An 18,239-nucleotide genomic window follows, 5' to 3' on the forward strand; every position below is an offset into this window, starting at 1 on the left:
GAAGAGGAGGAGGGAGAGAGAGGGAGGGGGGGGAGGGAGAAATGTCACCCGGAGTCCCGGCCCGCGGGGGAGAGGTGGCGCGTTAGAGATGTGTGTGGGGGAGAGAGAGAGAGGGGGAGCGAGACCTCCGCCGGCCCCGCGGACTTGTCAAGGTAAAGGCGCCGTGGGGGGGGGGGGGGGGGAGCGCGTTTTGGGAAGGTAGGGAATGGAAGCCGGCGGGGGAGGGGGATGTGCGCCAGAGGACCTGAGGAAAATATGAAGAGCGCCCCCCCCCCCCCCCCCCCCGCGACTCCGAGGACCCCCGCGGCTCCCGCACCGCTCAGGTTGCAGCCCCCCCTCCCCAAAGCCGCGCACCCCGCCGAAAGCCGGCGGGTTTGAAGCGCTCGGCGCTTGCCCACATCGCGCGGAGGCAGCCCGCGGGCCCGATCCCGCCCTGGCAGCCTCCGCTCCCCCTCCCCTCCCCCCCCCGCCCCCCCCCGCCGCCTCACGCGCTCCGCCGCACCGGCTTCGCGGCAGCGGCCCGGCTCCCGCCCGCCGCCGCGACCCCCACCCCCCCCTTTCCCCTTCCCCTTCCCCGCCAAACCACCCCCCCAACCCCCCCCCCGCCCGGGCTTGCGAACAGCCTGTGGCGGAGCGAAGCTGAGCGGTGGTGTGTGTGGGCGCATCTCGGGGCAGAGCGGGCCGGGAGTGCCGTACACTGGTCATTTGAAAAAAAATAATCTCTCCGAGGAACTTGAGGGAGCGAGGTTCAACTCTGAGAGCGCTCCCGCCTCGGCTGCTCGCAATGCTCGGGGGAAAAGCCGAACTTTCATTTTCACGCCGCACACCCCCCCACACCCCCCCCACACCCCCCGCCCCAAGCCGTGACCGATCATAAGGTACCTGATGGTTGGGTTAGTGCTCCTGTCCCCATTTCACAGATGGGGAAACCGAGATGGAGGTTGCGAGCTGCTGCGAGCCAGGGAGGGAAGGCAGGCAGGCTACAGTGCCGCCCGAACCACTAGTCTGCACTTGACTTTGGGCTGCTGGAGGATTCTTTCCTGTGAGCTCTCCCCGGGCTCTGCGGACCCCTGCCTTTGTAGAGAGACCCAGCGCATCACTGCGAGCGGCTCCTCAGGATTTTTGACTTAAGTGGGGTTTTTTTTTTCCTTCGTTTGTGTTTTTTTTTTTTTATCTGGTACGCTTTTAAAAAGGGAAAGGAAAGCAGTCAAAAGCAGAGGCCTCGGACCTGCAAGCTGTTGTTCCCATGAGTTTGGGGAAGATTTTTCAAAAGTACATAATGAGAGTTTGGGAGCTGTGTTCCCACTGACTTTCAGAATCTCCCCCTCACGTCTGTGAGCTAGTCCTCTGAAACTCAGTTGGACTACTTGCAGACGAACGTTAGCAGGCTCAGGGCCTAATGCTTCTCATGATTCCACTGTTCCCTTGTAGAGCTGCACTGACAAAAATATAAGCAGAACAAGTTCTGAAGGGAGAGGTAATTTCTCTCTCTCTCTCTTTTTTTTTTTTTTTTTTTTTTTAAACCAACTGACACAGTTGAGAACAGCAAGCTTTTGGGCTCAAAAAGCTTAGACCATCATGGCTACGAAAACTGCTGCTACTCAGAAAATATGTAATTCTGGAGCTCCTTAGTGAAAAAGTAGTGCAAAGAAACATGTAAGTAATCACATAACTAATATTACACATTTATGCTGTTATATTTTCCTCGGATTTGAAGTTTGGTATTGCTGAAGAAACTGATTCCTAATTTTTTTAACTAAGTTCTCAGTGAAAATTAGCCAGATGAAAAAAACTTCAGTTCATAAAGGTTCGAAACCTTGTCTATTAAAAAGGAGGAAATATAAATTATTTGGAGTACATTTACATTTTTGCTCTTATTTTTTTAAAAATTACCATGAGCAAAATTTTCAAAAAGTGTGCCTTCCAACTGAAAAGAATGATTAGTAAATGTCGTCTAATTTTTTTCTGAATGTTATGTGCCTGTGAAAAGAGAGCTTTGCAGTAGAAATAGCAACGAAAACAGTAAAGAAAAATATAAAATTATTGTATTGCTGATACCACTTCTCTGTACTTAGGTTATGTATAGGTTTGCCCTAAAATAATTCTAGTTATTATTTTTCACCCATTTTTCCAGCCGTAATATAAGAATAAGATACAGAAGATGTCATTCAGTTTAACAAGACATGATATTCTCTTACATGAATCATGCCATTGTCCTTTCAGATGCTATTCCTAAGGTTTCATTAAGATTTTTAATGAAAGTGAAATTTTTACACCCCCTAATATCTAATACTTATTCTCGGATTCCATACTTAATGCATATAGGCCCCGATCCTGTACAGACTTAAATGCATATTATTATGTGTAAGCACACTGAGTAGTTCTCTTCATTATTATGCTCTTGTATTTGGGACTTAAGAAGCTAATAGTGGTATTACACAATCATTCTCAGTATTACTTAGGACTGCACGAAACATCAGCCTAATGTAATAGTCTTGATTTACATCTTCCATCCATATCTCTTTTAAGATAAATAATGCACAATTACTATAATTTAAGGATCAGAATGGGTAAATATTTAACTGATTATCAGAACAAGCAAGAAAGGCAATTGCTGTAGTCTAAAAATCCATGTAATACGAGGTGGGTATTGCATTCTCTGGCTGTAGCATCTGGGAGAGAGAGGATCATCAGTTTGTTTCCTCAGTGACTAGTGAAGCCAAAAAGCCACAGCAGGAACACAGCTGAGGACAGAAGGGAGAAAAAGGGATTTTGAGCCTCACCAAAAGTGGTGTCAATTCTTTAGATCAGATTTCCATTCCAAACAACTTGGGCTCATCAGATTGGTGGAAGTCTTATCTGCAAATATGAGGTTAAGCTGCAGTTTCTGTAATGGACTCCTTTCCTTGTATAGTTCTCATTACAGCATTACCTGAACACCTTCTAGTAGTGCCTGCCCTCTGTTACAGATTCTTCTCTTCAGAGTGTGTCTTTATATTGTCAGAGAATCTCCTCATACTGTAATAAGTGACATGACCAGCATTTGTCATATTATCTGTTCTTCTGTTGCCAGGGTAAGGAGCATGTGCAGTTGAATGTTTTCCATTTATTTTATCTGTCTTTTCTTCCATATACGTGTTATGTATTTATGTTAGTGAGGCAAGGTCAAAGTCATGTGGTTTGTTCTTCAAGCAAAATGCAGTTAGGTTTCTGATGGCCCTTAGCTCCTAGGGACATTAATTCTATAGACTTGCTCTAGCCCAGAGAAAGGTCTGTCTCTAGAAATGACAGCTTTTTCCCCCTCGTTGCGCAAGTTCTCTTATGTCAGAAGAGGGAAACTGTTGACAACTGGATCCAGTTTAGAGACCTAGTAGGCATTTATTTAGGAATCCTGGAATTAGACCCTGGAGGGTCTTGAGACCCTGGATCTGTAATTTAACATTCTAGGAAAATCAGTACAGAGTGGAAGAGAGGGACTTACAATAACCCACATTGCTGACATGACATCCCCCTAGCTTCCTGTAGTTGGAGTTTCCTATATGCAGCAGACTTTGTGCTTGGCTACATGGAATTGCCTAGGTCCAGTTGAGAGGTGGCAAAACCGAAGCAAGGTACTTATCTGCCAAAATGGCACAGAAGCTCATAGCTATTCAGGTATGATTAGAAAGCTGGAGGCTGTCTTCTGACTCAGGCACACATTACTGTACAAATTACCTTGCTATGTGTTTCTAAGATTTATTTTACAACTATGAGGATTAGAGGAATTTGTTGTAATGAGAACTGGCATTGTGTCATTACCGTGTAGCTTTTTAGTTAGGTTCTTTGGCTTCCCTGGGTACTTGCATGTTATTCCATTACCTTCATCTGGTCCAGCTCCTCGGTAAGTTAGACCAGTTGGAGGGCACCAAGATACACCCGCATGTAGTAATTAAAATAATCTTTTCAACAATTGCACACCCGCATATTATTTTGGTATTTTTGTTTGTATGGCATTGGACATGCAGCCAGAGGGAATTCCAGAATTTTTTCTACTTGTTTTTCTATTCTGAGCCCTGCCTTGCCCCTTATGCTCGTCCAGCCTTCTAGACCCCTGTTATAGATTCATCTAAGCTTCTTTTCAGGCCTCTTCTGTAAATTTGATATCAGTTGAAGTTTAAAGTTTCAGTTTAATAACGTAGTAAGTACAGCTGAACATCCTCTTTCATGTATGAGTTTTCTCCTTCCCTCTGTAGCCATTCAGACTCTGATTTACCCTGACAAATATAGGATTTGGAATTCATTACTTTTGCAATTTCAGTCCACTAGCAATGATAGAGGTTGTAATCTAGAAAGAGCTGAAGTGGACAGCATTTACTATTGTACAGTGAAAGCAGAGTTTGGAGTTTGCCAGTACAGACTTGATCTAAGGATGCTTCTGTAGGCAGTAAGGACTGCAAGAAGTATGTGCTGGCTTAGGACTTGCATATACTTTATTAGATTTCCTATAAACTTCCAGATGAAAAACAAACCTAGCATTTTGTTTTTTACTGTAGACTACCTCCTGATTTTTCAATAGCCAACTTTCAATTTAATTTTTTTTTAGCCTCTAAAATGCTCAAGGTAGCATAAAGACTAATGGTGTAGTCAGAAGGCTGGATTTACTGTATTTCATTCAGATCTTATCATACTGACTCTAACACAGCTACAGGCCTGAATCAGAATAATGAACCTGAGGATTTAAGAAAGATTTGTTATTAAACTTAGGTTCTGTGTTAAAGTTTTGCTAAAATGGTCTAACTGTAACTTCAGATGTTTTAATATTTTTATGGATTTAATGGTTGTGAAAAAGCGCTGGCTTGGTATCTGTGGAAACTGAAGCCCATTCTTTATTCATGGATTAATTACAGCAGAGCAGTTGCCAAGTGATCTTCTCCACAGCACCCATGAGCTTCAGCCTTGAACTGAAGAGGACTCATCAAATGGTGAGAAACTAGTGTGGTTGTTGTGACTATTAAGTTATTGAGGGGATGCTCTATTATTTTTTTTCTTCCCAGCATCAATTCTGTTATTTAATAGGTATGGAAGTTAGATTTTTTTTGTAGGGTAACTGCTGGGACTATAACATAATTTCTCCCGCTCCCCCACTATTTCAGCTGTTAATTTCTCAAGCTTTGCTATCTTCTTAGCTGTCCTTAACTTTTTAAAAATAATTGTTAGTGATACACTGAATTCATTAGCTAATTTCTTTATTAGTTGCTTTAGCCTTAGTGCTGTGCATGTGCTTAACTACGTTCACGAGTAGTTTTATCGGTAGTGCTACTTGGAGTGAAGTTCAGATACGTGGAATTGTTTCAAAGATTGAAGCTTAAACTTTGCTGATACATATGCCTGCATTCAGATTACTGAAATGAATGCAGGACTGAGGGATCTGGAAATGCTTTAGCTAGTACTAATTTGTTTGCTCTTATGCTGTTCAATTTCTTTCTTTTAAGACAGCTTGATTCAAGTTGTTCATTTGCTTCTCTAGTTTCCCAATTTCTGGGAAATTTTGAAATCTGAGCTGCAAAACATTTATAAAATTTTAGTAATTCTCATAATTCTCCTGAGAAGAACAGAACAGTATTTGGTTTAACCATTTTATGAAAAGGTGACAATCTATAGAGGAACTGATACTGTCTCTAACTCACTGTCTTAATCGGGTCTTTAATCTTACTCTAGTGCCCTACCTTCACTAAGTAATGATTCTTATATGTATGGATTTTTTAAGCATGGATCTTAAAAACAGTGAGTTCCCTTTCTTACAGCTATAGATAAAGGATAGAATATTGGTAGCAGGGGGTTGTGTGTGTAAGAATATAGTTGTTGAATGTTGATATTGGCTTCCTGGTCCTTTAGATAGCTGACAGCTGAGAACAGTGGTGCACAGAATTATCCATAATTCAGGAGTGACAATGATCAGGAGTTCACAGGAATGTGGGAGATGCCCCAGGCCTTTTTTGGTATCTCAAGAAGTGGCTCAATTTCTGTTTTCCTTTAGTAACTGTATTGTAGAGTAAGGAGTAAAAGGGACAGAACCCTACTGGCGCCTTATGATTTCCACATTTTCTCGTATCTCTATGGTTGTTACCATAGAGATTGGAATATGGGATATTAACCCTCTCCCAGCTATTTACCAAATTGGGTTTGGAAATGCAAGTATGTTTAAATAGGCAGGTGAGATGGTGAGGCCTTTATACCAATAACTGAACTGCACCCTCTGTTAAGAATTACTTTAGTACTGTTATCAACTGTTGAACTAATTTAACCTTTGCCAGGGTTATTTACCATTTCGTGTATTAAAAATAAGATTTAATACTTAAGCCAGAAAGAAGTAGTAGTTTTCAGGCAGAGTGCATTGAGACATAACCCAGAGGTCATTTATTTTTAATACAGATTCAACAATCTGTTTCGTTTTTCTTTCTCAGCCACTTTTTCTTTAGTTTTCTTTTTGAAGCCTGATTCTTGAATTAACTTTAAGCACTTACTTATTTACATTCTGCTTCATCAAACAATTAATCTTTTACTTAAGTCACAATACTCGCATGAGTGTGGCTTTTGAGAGGAGAGTTTGAATCCACATTAGTCCCTTGTGTCCTGTATTTGACTTTGCCTATCTGATGACCAATAGGCTGGATTCAGACCAGTGCCCAATTGTGAGTCTGCATGTTAGCAGAGTAAGGAGTTGGGGCTCAGATTTGAACGCATGCTCAATACTACAGACATAGTGAATGGTTACAAGATTACTTAAATTTATTTTCAAATTTAAGCACTTCAGCTGAGCAGAGTTTAGATACTCCTTATGCTTAAAGTTAAATGGTTCAAGTTAAGTGGCTTAAAGGTTTTCCTAAAGCATTTTTGGAACTGATGTAACTCTTTTACTTCAGCAGAAGAGAGGTAGGCCCATGTCAAACAGTTTTGAAAAGCCCATTCTCATTTCTCTGCTAAGAAGATCATTTTGTTCCTTTTTTCCATCCCCTTTTTTGTTAAATCACTTTCACTTCTGTGACTCTTCTTATACCCATTGTTTTCTGCTAGGCTTTTCCTCTAAAGTTTAGTTTTCTATTAACTTTTCCACACTGACTATTTGTCTCCCTTATTCTTACTGGAGTTTTGGTGGGGTCATTATACTTTTTCAGTTTCTCTCCTTCTGTCATCAGTTTCTGGAACCCAGCAACAAATAAAACCTTCTGATTTCAACTCTGCCTTTTTGTGAGAAACACACAAGTTAAAAATTAGTGCTAGATCAATAGACAGGGTAAGCAGAGCACTGTGGGTGCCATTCATAAAAAAGGGAATTAGGACTTGCATATTATTAGAAATCATTCCCTAAATTGGGATATCAGGATCTGGATCCATGCAGTAGGATCAGGATTTTATGGTGATCCTTTAAAAATCACAATGCTTATTCTAAAAAAAACCCAAAAAAACGCCACCACCAAACCCAAAAAGGAAAACCCAACAAAACCCTACAAAAGAAAAGTCTGGGTGTAGTGAGTGGATTCACTAGACTTAATGTCACTGTTCTTTTATTGATCTAAGTATCACTGAACTTCTCTTAAGCCTTAGGAGAGACAGCATGGAATTGCAAGAGAAGCAGGCATCTCCATGAAGGGCAGTCAACTACAGTCTTGGTAAGTTAAAAAAAATATATATAAAATCTTACTTCTTTTAGATTTTCGACTTTATGAAGTGACATATATTTAGGGCCCTGACCGCAGTGGCAAAACAAACCCAGTTCTATGGAAACAGTCTCTGCATTCTCTGGATTCATTTATGCTATCACCACGTAGAAAATCTGTGTTCTGTTATAGCTGAGTTTGTGGTGTAACTCCTGAATGAAAACAATAAGTGACATAAAATTCGTTAGTTATTTTCACAGTGATTATGCTGCAGTGTTTTCACGCCCAGTTTCTGAACAAAACAAGATATATAGGATTGTGTTGTCTCCTAATAACTTCTGAATCCACCACTTAATTTCAACAGCATGTGATACAGAGATGGAGGTCACAAAGTCAAGTTTCTATAATCTGAGTGAAACTTAGCAGCTGGGGATAGAGAAGGGACTCAAATTAGTGCCCCCGAGGTAGAAAAAGCTGCAGCATGGACTCAGAAATTTTCTGTTCTGTTCAACCTGTTGACTTGCCAGTCAGCATACTTGGTTGGTCGGCCAGTCACCACGTGTGTAGCTCAGATCTAGCTACAATGTAAGCTGCATCTTGTTCTCCTAGAAGTCAGAAGCTAGTGTTTTCTGCAGGAATTTAGGGAAATCTGTTTACAGGGGAATGGGAAACCAGCCAGGGTAGTGTCAGCCTGGGATTACTGCACAAGTGTGTTGGTCGCATGTACAAGCACGCTGATGGGTAACTAGACTTCATTACTTCTGCTAGTCATGAAAAAAACCTTGTTTTTGCCAGGGCCTTCTAGTCTCCCAAACCACTTGTGAATCATTCCATTTTATGGTAGTTTCTATACCTGGATTAGATGCATGTTTTTCTTGTCCACGTCAGAGAAGGGAACTGTTGAGACAGCTTCAGTATTTCATTTCTTTGACTGTTTGGATGTCAGCTCTGAGCTATTCCTTAGGCTGTCAAAATTGTAAAACTGTGGTTTCAGCTTTCCCCAGAAACTGACTGTGATTTAGACTGCAGCCATGCGTTCCTGACCCATCCTTACAACCTACACTCTTGGAGCAGTGCAGGAAACATGCATTGTATTCCAATTCACTTCCTTTGTGAAGAAGGATGTGGAGCTAGGCACAGGGACAGAAGACAATATTAGGATCTGGCTGCATCAAGTTACCACCTTGCATTGCATCTTGGGAAATGCTAAATCTATAGCTGCATGATTACGGGCGACATGATTGTCCTGAAAGGTATGGCCTGTCCATTCTTCTCAGTCAGTGAGAAACGGGCAGATTACCCTTGCCAGAGGTACTGGTTCACTCACTTTGTAGGCTCAGGTAGGCAGCACTAACTTGGCAGATGTCTGATATTTCTAAATTTTCTGCGTGATGTTAGACATGGGTCAAGATATAACAGTTTTTAAACAGAACTTAGCATTGTAGCACTGTTCTTTAGAAACAGTTGAATTTCTCAGAATAACAGAAGCCTAAGAGTCATGCATATGAAACATAAAATTTAAAAGCAGTAACATGAGAAGGAACACTTCCAATTCAATATTGTAAGACAACTGCCTTGAAATTTGTCATAACGTCTGAAATGTGTATTTTAAATTTTTTGTTTGTCCTCCTGCCCAGTAGAAAAACGTCAACCTGGCAGCAAGGAATGAAAAACTGTGATACTTTTCTCCATTTTCTGCCTATTTTCATGTCTGTTTTTTCATGAAATCAAAGCCAGTAAGAGAACAACTGGTCATTAAAAAAAAAAAAAAAAAGACTGCATTCCATTTATATGGAACTTTTAGTTCTTCTGTTAGATTCTCAAATCCTTTCATTTGGTCCAAGCTTTTTTTTAGAGAAATATCATTGTTTCCCTAATGCTATCTGTATTAAAGGAATGAAGAAATGTCTTCTGCATATTTCTAGCATCTAGTGGTTGCTCTTATAACCTTTATCACCAGTACTCTTGCACAGCGTCACCAGTTCAATATTATTTCATGGAACCTATGGCTAACCTGTTTTTAAATGGTTTATAATATATAAAAAGATTGTAATTTATAATATTTTCCTTTTAAAGATCAACATAGATCTGTTTTTAATAAGAACAGTAAGGTCAAATCGTGAAGTTAAGTTTTGTGTGAACAGCAAAGTGGTGGTATATTCTTGCTTAACATCATGTTGTGTGCTTCCTGGGTTTTAAATGGTGTTCATTAAGAGCTTACCTTAGCAAATAATTTTTTTTGTTTGTTTAAAGAAGATGACACTTTTTAATTTAAAATGACTAATACTAAACCACTTTTTATCATATATTTTTGAAGACCTTGGTCTTGCATGCTGCTACATGTGGTCAGATACTTTCATGATCATGAAGACCTCAACAAATTCACAGGCCTATGCTGTGTCCCCAAAATGGGTGTTGTGGGACAGATTTTAAGAAGGCTTAAGCACTAAAAAATGAGTTGCAATATAGACCAAAGAAACTAGGATAATTAAATTTTAGGAAATAATAATTAAAAATTTATATTTCAAATACATATCAGTGAAAGCTCCTGTAAGGTGCTGTCACTACATGTAAAATCCATAAGCAGTTTTAAGCCAGCATTCTTTAAAGAAGGAGCTAAAAATTCCTATAAATAATTTGCAACTTAAAGACGTATGGAACTCCTTTATTATGTGCTAAATGCTGTAATAAAACAGGCTATCAATAGGTTTTGCTGCATGTTACTAATTTTATTTTTTTTTTCATCCTGATATTTTTGCAGGTGTGTGGAGGAACAGGTCCTGGTCTCGCTGTTGTTACTCCCACATAGGCGGACTCTGTAACTGATTATGTGTGGGTAGGGCCCTATTGAAATTAAGGAGATTCTGCAGTAGTGCAGGGTTCTTTTTGTGAAAGTTCAGTTGCAAGATCAGGACCCTACTGTGACTCCTTACTGTGAATTCTGTCAGTGTATCATTGATTGTGCTGGAACCTGCCTTTTGGGATAATGTAAGTCCTGCTTTTCCCCCACATGTACTTTAGACATGAAATAATCATAAAACATTTCTAATTAGAAAATTAATATAATTTACATGCATTCTTTTAATTATGTTTTTTTGGCAGTACCAAATAATATATTCCTCAAAACTTCTTAATGGCACTGAGGCTTTGTGGATAGTTGCTCACATGATGAGAAAATTCAGCTGTAAGTACATTGAAATGATTGATTTTTTTCAATAGTTAGTCTTTACTGATGTTGACAAACTAATAATGATAAAACCATGACTCAAGAGGTTTGACTTACATCAGCTGACTTCAGTTCTTTTTAGAAAATATATACAATATATCCATTAAGGATTTCGTTATTCTTGGGTAATTCACCATGTGAACCTGGAGTCCTTCTGTACTGCTATTAGGTAGGGAGTTTTAATTTGTTTGTTTTCTTTATTTTCAGAATAGTGTGTCTCTGAATTGCTCTGTATTTTCACCCACAAACTTTCTGAAATTTATAGATCTATAAAAACTGTTTATGCCACCAATATTTGTGTAGATATTGCAAACTGATTTCCTAACATAATTGTCTTGCTGAGTTGAACGTTGGAATGTTAATAAATATACACTTAATTCTTGTGTCAATGTAACTTGGTTAAATTAAACTAAACTGAGCTGGCATTATGAGTGGATTTGATCATGCATGCTGATTAGCTACAGTCTTAGGCAGGAACTACATAGGTTATTTTACCTAAGTACTTTGTGCTTAATCAATTGTAATTACCCATATCGTATGTCAGTGGATTCACCCAAAATAACTATAAATATCTACGCTTGGATTAAGGAGGAAGTTCTTTTCCTGTAGCTATGGGTACAGTCATTGCTGTGACTCCTGTTTTTATATACAAATGAGCAAAAACTACCTGTAGGTGTTTTCCCTGTAAAACAAAAAGGGTATTATAAACTCCATGCCCTTTTTTATGGTGCCGGGTTTCCTTTCTGCTATTCAAATACCAGCATGTTTTCAATGGGGTCTTAGTATCTGAAAAATGGAAGAACTGTAAATGTTACTGAATTTGTGAAGAATTATTAAGGGTCTGTAAAGGTCTAGAGGAGCTGGATGTAAGGACAATTAGAGATTCTTTCCCGTGGAGCAAGGACATAGATGATAATTGGTGAGTAAAGGTTAAGGAGGAAAGGATTATTTTTTTTGCTTGGCACACAAGCAGCATGAAATGACAGTAATCTGAAGAAAGAGCAAGACTAAAGAAGAAATCATAAACTGAGATCAAAAGCAGACTAGAGACTCCAATTAAGAAAAAACAAAAAAACAAAACAAACAAAACCAAGAGCCAGAAAATGGATGACAAAAATATGCCTGAAAGGAGAACTAAATGCATAGCTACTGGTATTTCTCATTGCACTGCATATATGATAGATTTAAGTTTAAAACTTTCAGTAAGTGTTTTTCTCTAAGTTTTTTTTTCTGTTGGAGGAAAGTATATGGGCTTTGAAGAAGATTCAGTGGCTGTTTGTGAATTACCTGTGTAAATTGGGAATTGGGACAGTTACAACTGAGAACAAAGGGCAGTGGGTTATGTATGCTAAACTACAATTAGTGCTAAGCAGAAGCCATAATTTCTTTTTCAAACACAGAACTTAATGATTTTGAAATGTATCATCTTCAACAGAGTTCAAAACACAATTTAATTATGTTCCTTACAGGATGGGAATTTGCAAAGTTCTAGTTTAAAAACTTAATTATTCTTTTCAGGTTTTGCAATATAAAGTGAAATTAAATCAATCTTTGAGCACACTGGATGTTCCACTTTGCATAAAAAAATCTTGGTCGGCATATTTTGTTTTTAAAATGGTTAGATTCAATGGCTTACTGTTTTCACCTTTTAATCCTATTGGCCATATTTATTCTTATTTGCACTAAGTTGGGTAAAAGAAAGAAAAGGAGAGGGAGACTAGGTGATTGAAAAAAAATCCTCAACTTTTATCAATCCACTACTTTTGTGCCTCAGAATAGATCTAGTTTCAGAGGAGAAGAGGGAGGGAAGTGAGTGGAGTATGAGGAATCCCCTGGATGTTTCGTATGCACCCACTTTCTTCACTCGTCACCACCGAGAGTCAGATCATGTAGGTGTGACTGCTTCTCCTTCCTGCGATGGCAACTTCCCAGTACTTTTGAGGGAGATAAGGTTGGGCATAGCTCTGTTCTGCCTGTGGTAGTGCTGCTACAAATACTGTTTGGAAGAAAAGAAACTCTGAATTGTCTCCTGCTGTAACCAGCTCTCCAGTACCCACGCTGCTAACCCCCGTTGTTGAGTACCTGATCTGATTGTTTCTTTGGTTTAACCCATGCCGTGGTGCCATAAATGATTGGAACTAGGAGAACAGCGAGAAAGCAGGTATCAAGAGGAGTTGATGTTGTGGAATGTAGGGAGTAGGCATTTGCTACACAGCTACACATTGTTTGGGCTTGGGAATACTTCAAGAGCTGGAATACCAAACTACAGCAACAGAGAGTAAGTTTTCTTTAGCGGCAAACCGAGGTGATAGCGCTGGTTCTGTGCACTAAAGAAGGAAGAGCAAAGGAATGCGCCTGAACATTGAGCATGTTAGTTGTTGTAAGTTTAAGTTGTGAGATCTTTTTCTCTGCTGCTGTTTGTGCTTGGCTTGTATCATGACTGTCCTGTCTTCAAGCTGGATGTAGCATGTTTTTGTTTATGTTGAATGAAGCACCCATCATATTATAATGTCATGAACATTGTTTTTCTTCAACCCTTGAAAGTCAAAACATGGTAGTGTAGATAGATGTAGTGAGTGAGTCATAAATGTGACATGAAAGAATGTTCTCATTTCACAGTATCTATAGGAAAAACAATGTTTTATGTGTTTCATGTATCTCCTCCCATCCTCTCTTCCACTCCTAAGCAGATCTAATGCATGAAAATTTTCTTGAATAGTGCCCTCAGTTGCTTATTTCCAGTTACAACTATTGGTCTTTTGTTAGTAGTTTTTTTCATATTTAGGTTGAGACCCTCACAAAACCTCTCTGCATCCTCTATGAATGACACCATCATGATGTTGTTTGTTTTAAGTTGTCAAATTTAGGCTAAATCTGAGTTTTGGGAATCTTTTTCCAACCCGTTAAGGATGGTCTTTCTTTTGTCAGTTGATTATGTTTTAATCCAGGTTTGCCATGGATCATTTCTTTATTAGAGAATCTTCTTCTTTTGCCTTGAGAAATGCAGCCTTGCCATGCTCATTATCTAGTCAGAGTGCTACTCTACTGTAAATATCAGTTTCCAAACTTACTCCTTTGGTATTTTCAATTTCCTCCTTCAGTTTAAAGCAATAAAGATAAGCTATCTGTCTATTTTCAAGGCCCATCAAGACTACTTCTACCTGATACCTCTCCTTCAGTATCAAAAGGTTGACTCTGGTTTTGATCAACATATGATGCTAGCTTCCATCATTCGGTCATTAAATTTTCAGACCGCACTGGATATTTTTTCCTCAGCTGCCTCTCATGTATTGGTTGACTTCTTCATAAACAGAACTGTTCACTGTCTTCCTTTTAATATCTTCTTAAAAGTTTTATGTACTGTGAAGCTTAAAACAATCCAACTAGACAACAGTTATACTGCAGGTATATTAATGCCAACGCTTACCACAGCAGTACTGTGTCATTGCATTTGTACTCTGCCGGAATTTCTCTGTTGTCTCTTTATGCAGAATTCAAGCGCATCTACTTTTTGTTGTGTGTTTAGTCATGGCCCAGCATAATGAGAAATGGTCCAGGGTGAGGGCTTCCAAGGTTTATGGTAATACAAATAAATAATAATGAATACCCACTGGATACTGCAGTGTAGCTGTTGGATTCTGCTGTGCCTAATGTCACATCATATTTAATGCAGAAAGAAGGTGCTCCAACTAGAGGCCTCACAAAAGGGAACGAAGAAATGAGTTGCAGCCAGCAGATAAAATGCTAGCCCCAGAGGCCTTCTCAACTGTCAAAGCCAAGTCAATAGCTACTGGCATTGTGTCCTGAAAGCACCCTTCTCTTCTCCTCCCCACAGCAGTAAGAACAGACTCTCATAGAAGGAAGTAAATGCAAATATTACAAAGTTCTGCAGTGTGCACAAAAGGTTAAAGGACTTTTTATACCATAGTGTCCTTCTGCTCCTTAGTGCATTCCCTTCCTGACACAGCATCTCTTGGTACAGAAATCTTGAATAACCACAAGCAGTTGTTCCAGCCGTACTGTTCGTCAGTCTTTTTTCAAGTGCCATCTGATCTCTGTTGAGAAGGAACCTGCGCTAGCTTTGATTTGGTATCTTGGTACATTGCTATCTTGTGCTCCGTTTCCATTGTGCCTTGAAGGTAATGATTCTTCAGAAGAGCGGTAAGCATGAATTCCATCAGGAATTCCCCAGGTATGTCACCCTCTCTCTGGAAGTGGGTCTGCATATATACCTTTTCTGTCTTTCAAAGGGGCACTGAAATGTCAAATGTATAGATTATACAGAGATGATAGAATATTTAGTGCCCAGCTGATACAGAGATGGTAGGTCAGACTATGCAGACAAATGGCACTGTATATACCAAAGAAAATACCGTCAAATAAGTTAATTTTAAAAGAATAAGCCACAAAACATAATTACAAATGGTTCTATATCTGGATAGGAGAATTCTAGTAAGAGCTTTTGACTAGCTGATGGGATGGAGACAGGGACTGTGGAATACTGTGGGAGTCTGGAGGGGCTATACAACCCAAAAGCTTGATCATAACAAGGGTTCTCGGTTTTCTATATATAGACTGGATATACTTAACATTAGGCCACATTAGGCCATCATGAACAGGCTGTATTTTTAGGTATCATCAATAACTACTTTTTGAGCAAACCAGCTAGAGAATCCAGAAGAGGCGGGGACAGCCCCTGATTTAGTCTAGATTAGCATGCAAGAAGTGACTACAGAAGAGCCATTCAGTAGTGATATATCATACTCAAGTTTCTCATACTTGTAGGAGACAAAAAGATTTAAAAAGTCCAGTACTGTTTAAAAAAGAATTGCATACAAACGAAGATACAGTTTAAATAAATATTAAAAGAGACACAGGGACTCGGCTTTGTGATTCTAACCCAACTGAATAAGAATTGTCCAACACAACTGAACAGTAAAGGAAGTTACTAGAAATAAATAGAGGTTTTTCAAAAAGTGAAATCCAAGCAAGCCAAGCAGAAAAGAGCACAGTTCTGGCAAGTAAAATGTAGACCTATTATAAGGCAGAACAAAAAGATTTTGAAATGCAGCAGGGTAAAATCCTAAAAGCCAACCCCCTTTTTTTTTTTTAAAAAAAGTGTAAATTTTGCAACTAGGGAGGTGAGTTCAGTAGATAATTGTGGATAAAGAGAATGTTTAAAGACAAAGCCATTGTAGAAAGAAACAGATGAACTCTTCGCATTGGCAAGGTTTATGACAGGGAGATTAGGGGCATCCCCACATAAAAATCGTTCTTTATAGGGGATATTTCAGATTTGAAATATCAATAATAGATTTTTTACCAATTTGATTGAATAAACATTAACAGATTGCCAGATAGTACCTTGTTTGTTCAGTAGTCCTAGAGAAATTCAGAAATGAAATTGGTGAGCCATGAACTGTGCTGTAATAATCTATCACTTAAATTAGCCTTGATAACAGAGGAATGGCAAGTAACAAATGTGGCGCTAGTTTTAAAAAGGGCTCTAGGGATGATTGTGGACTAATGGACTCATAAGTCTGACTACCATGTCAGACAAAATGCCAGTGAATGTGATAAAGAATATAATTAACATGAACATGGATAGCTGTAATAGGCAACCATCATCTTGGCTTTTGCACAAGGTAATCTTGTCTTGAAGCTTTGCTAGTTATTTGAAGGAGTGAACAGATACACAGGGAAGGGTGACCCAAAAGTTTTTAAACAGCTCCATAACCAAAGGCTGTTAAGAAAATGAAGTATTGAGTTGCTTAAAATTCTTTGCAGATTAGTAAAGGGTTACAGGATAAGGAACATTTTAGCAACTTATGCGCCGTTTTAACAATGCCACCTCACAAAATTTTGTACTGGCACCTTTGCTGGTCCACCTGTTCCTAAATGGTCTGAAAAAGTGCAGTGATAAAGACTGCAGATGATAAAAGGAAAATATTCAGTTGGAGTCAGACCTAATGTTGACCCTGAAGAGCTGCAGAAGGATCTCACAGCAGGGCCTGTGGTGATCCAGGAGCCGTGGCTGTTGCAGAGGCCAGATATCGTTGATCCCGCTGTTCAGCCTTATCTATCAGCAGAGAGAGGCAGCGGCTGTTGGATTACAGCAGCCGTCGCCCTGTAAGCTGTGAGCTCAGCACGCTGTGACCAGTCCTGCCGCTCAGGAGGGCAGGGACTTGTAGCGGTTCTCTCTAGCCACAGCAGGGGCTGAAAGTTGAAGAGAAGGTCCTTCCTCCCTATTTCTCACAGTTTCACAGCCCTGATGAGCTTAAAGCAGAGGTTTTGATCCTGGAGTTCCTGCCTGTCACGGGGATGGAATACTCCTGTTAAAGAGATAGGTAGTATCTTGCTGCTGTGAGAAGCCAGGGCTCTCAAGCTGTTTTACTGGTGTTTGCATCGATTTTTAGCAGCTCCTGCTAATTTCCTAAAATCATTCTGGATGGAGTTGATGCTAGTAAAAAGTGGCAAAATCGTATTCGGAACAGAGAAGTGGCACTGGCATGCTGGTCAGTTTTGAGCACTGAAGACAATTGTGTATGACATAGAAAAGGATGACTAAGAGGTATGGCATAGCTCTTCTGCAGGGACAGTAAATGGATCAGGATTCCTCAGTTTGGAAGAATGTTGACTGAGCAGTCAGTAGTGTGTGAAAGGTCTCTAAAGCCATGAGTACACGGAAGCATTTAATAGGGGACTATAACTCCCCGTTTCTCACAATGGAAGAACAAGGGGCATTTGGTCACTGCTTTGTTTAATTTAGGTGATCTTTAAGATGGCAAAAGGCTGCTTAGCACCAGTTTTATCTGCCATAGTTTTGTGGATACATCTTTTCAAGTGCACTAAACCCAGCTGTTTACTAGTCTTGAAAACTCCACTTGTCCCAGACCAGCTGTGGCCAAAATCCAACCTGTACAGAGTTACAGCTTCTCTGTAAATAAAAGTTTGTAGTCCTCATTGATTGGTGAAAAATTGTCAAACATGAATCAAATGTAAATTGGTCCCATTTTCCTAAATCTGCAGATAAAAAAAAATTATCCTCTGCTTCTGTTTTTTCCTTTATCTGGCAGCAGCAATATTATGGGCGGGCAGATCAGTTTTACTTTTGTTGTTTACAAACCTGTGGGCAATGGAGAATGCCAGTTTGCTGCTACTTCAGAAAGCTAACAGCAGTGGCAGGCCCCAAAGTGAATCCCTGGGGAAATCAGGTAAAGAACCAGAAATGTTTCACACAGCAACCAGAAGGTCTGGCGGGAGGGATGGAGCAGGAGACATCATTGTACCTTTGAAACAGCTGGAATGGTTTCCAAGCTGTGGTCCACAAACCCCTGGTGGACTACAAGGCTATGGTAAGTTGAACAGCTGTTTGG

At 39.7% G+C, this 18,239-nt stretch overlaps 2 long non-coding RNA genes across 3 annotated transcripts in view; one reads left to right on the forward strand and one right to left on the reverse strand.

The window, feature by feature from the left end:
• Nucleotides 1-31: 31 nt before the first annotated feature.
• LOC104050586 (uncharacterized) overlaps nt 32-18,239 on the forward strand; it is an 88,380-nt gene continuing 70,172 nt past the window's right edge. Inside the window, exons 1-5 of the long non-coding RNA XR_010371148.1 lie at nt 32-152; nt 1,537-1,656; nt 4,887-4,961; nt 7,579-7,649; nt 10,399-10,821. This is a non-coding gene — a long non-coding RNA (uncharacterized LOC104050586). The remainder of the gene's footprint in view (nt 153-1,536; nt 1,657-4,886; nt 4,962-7,578; nt 7,650-10,398; nt 10,822-18,239) is intronic.
• Nucleotides 2,554-18,239, reverse strand: part of LOC135311519 (uncharacterized) — a 48,792-nt gene continuing 33,106 nt past the window's right edge. For both annotated transcript variants that reach the window (XR_010371150.1, XR_010371149.1), the window contains one exon: nt 2,554-2,744. This is a non-coding gene — a long non-coding RNA (uncharacterized LOC135311519). The remainder of the gene's footprint in view (nt 2,745-18,239) is intronic.

The sequence above is a fragment of the Phalacrocorax carbo genome, chromosome 1 (genome assembly GCF_963921805.1).
Source record: "Phalacrocorax carbo chromosome 1, bPhaCar2.1, whole genome shotgun sequence".
NCBI classification, from domain to species: Eukaryota; Metazoa; Chordata; class Aves; order Suliformes; family Phalacrocoracidae; genus Phalacrocorax; species Phalacrocorax carbo.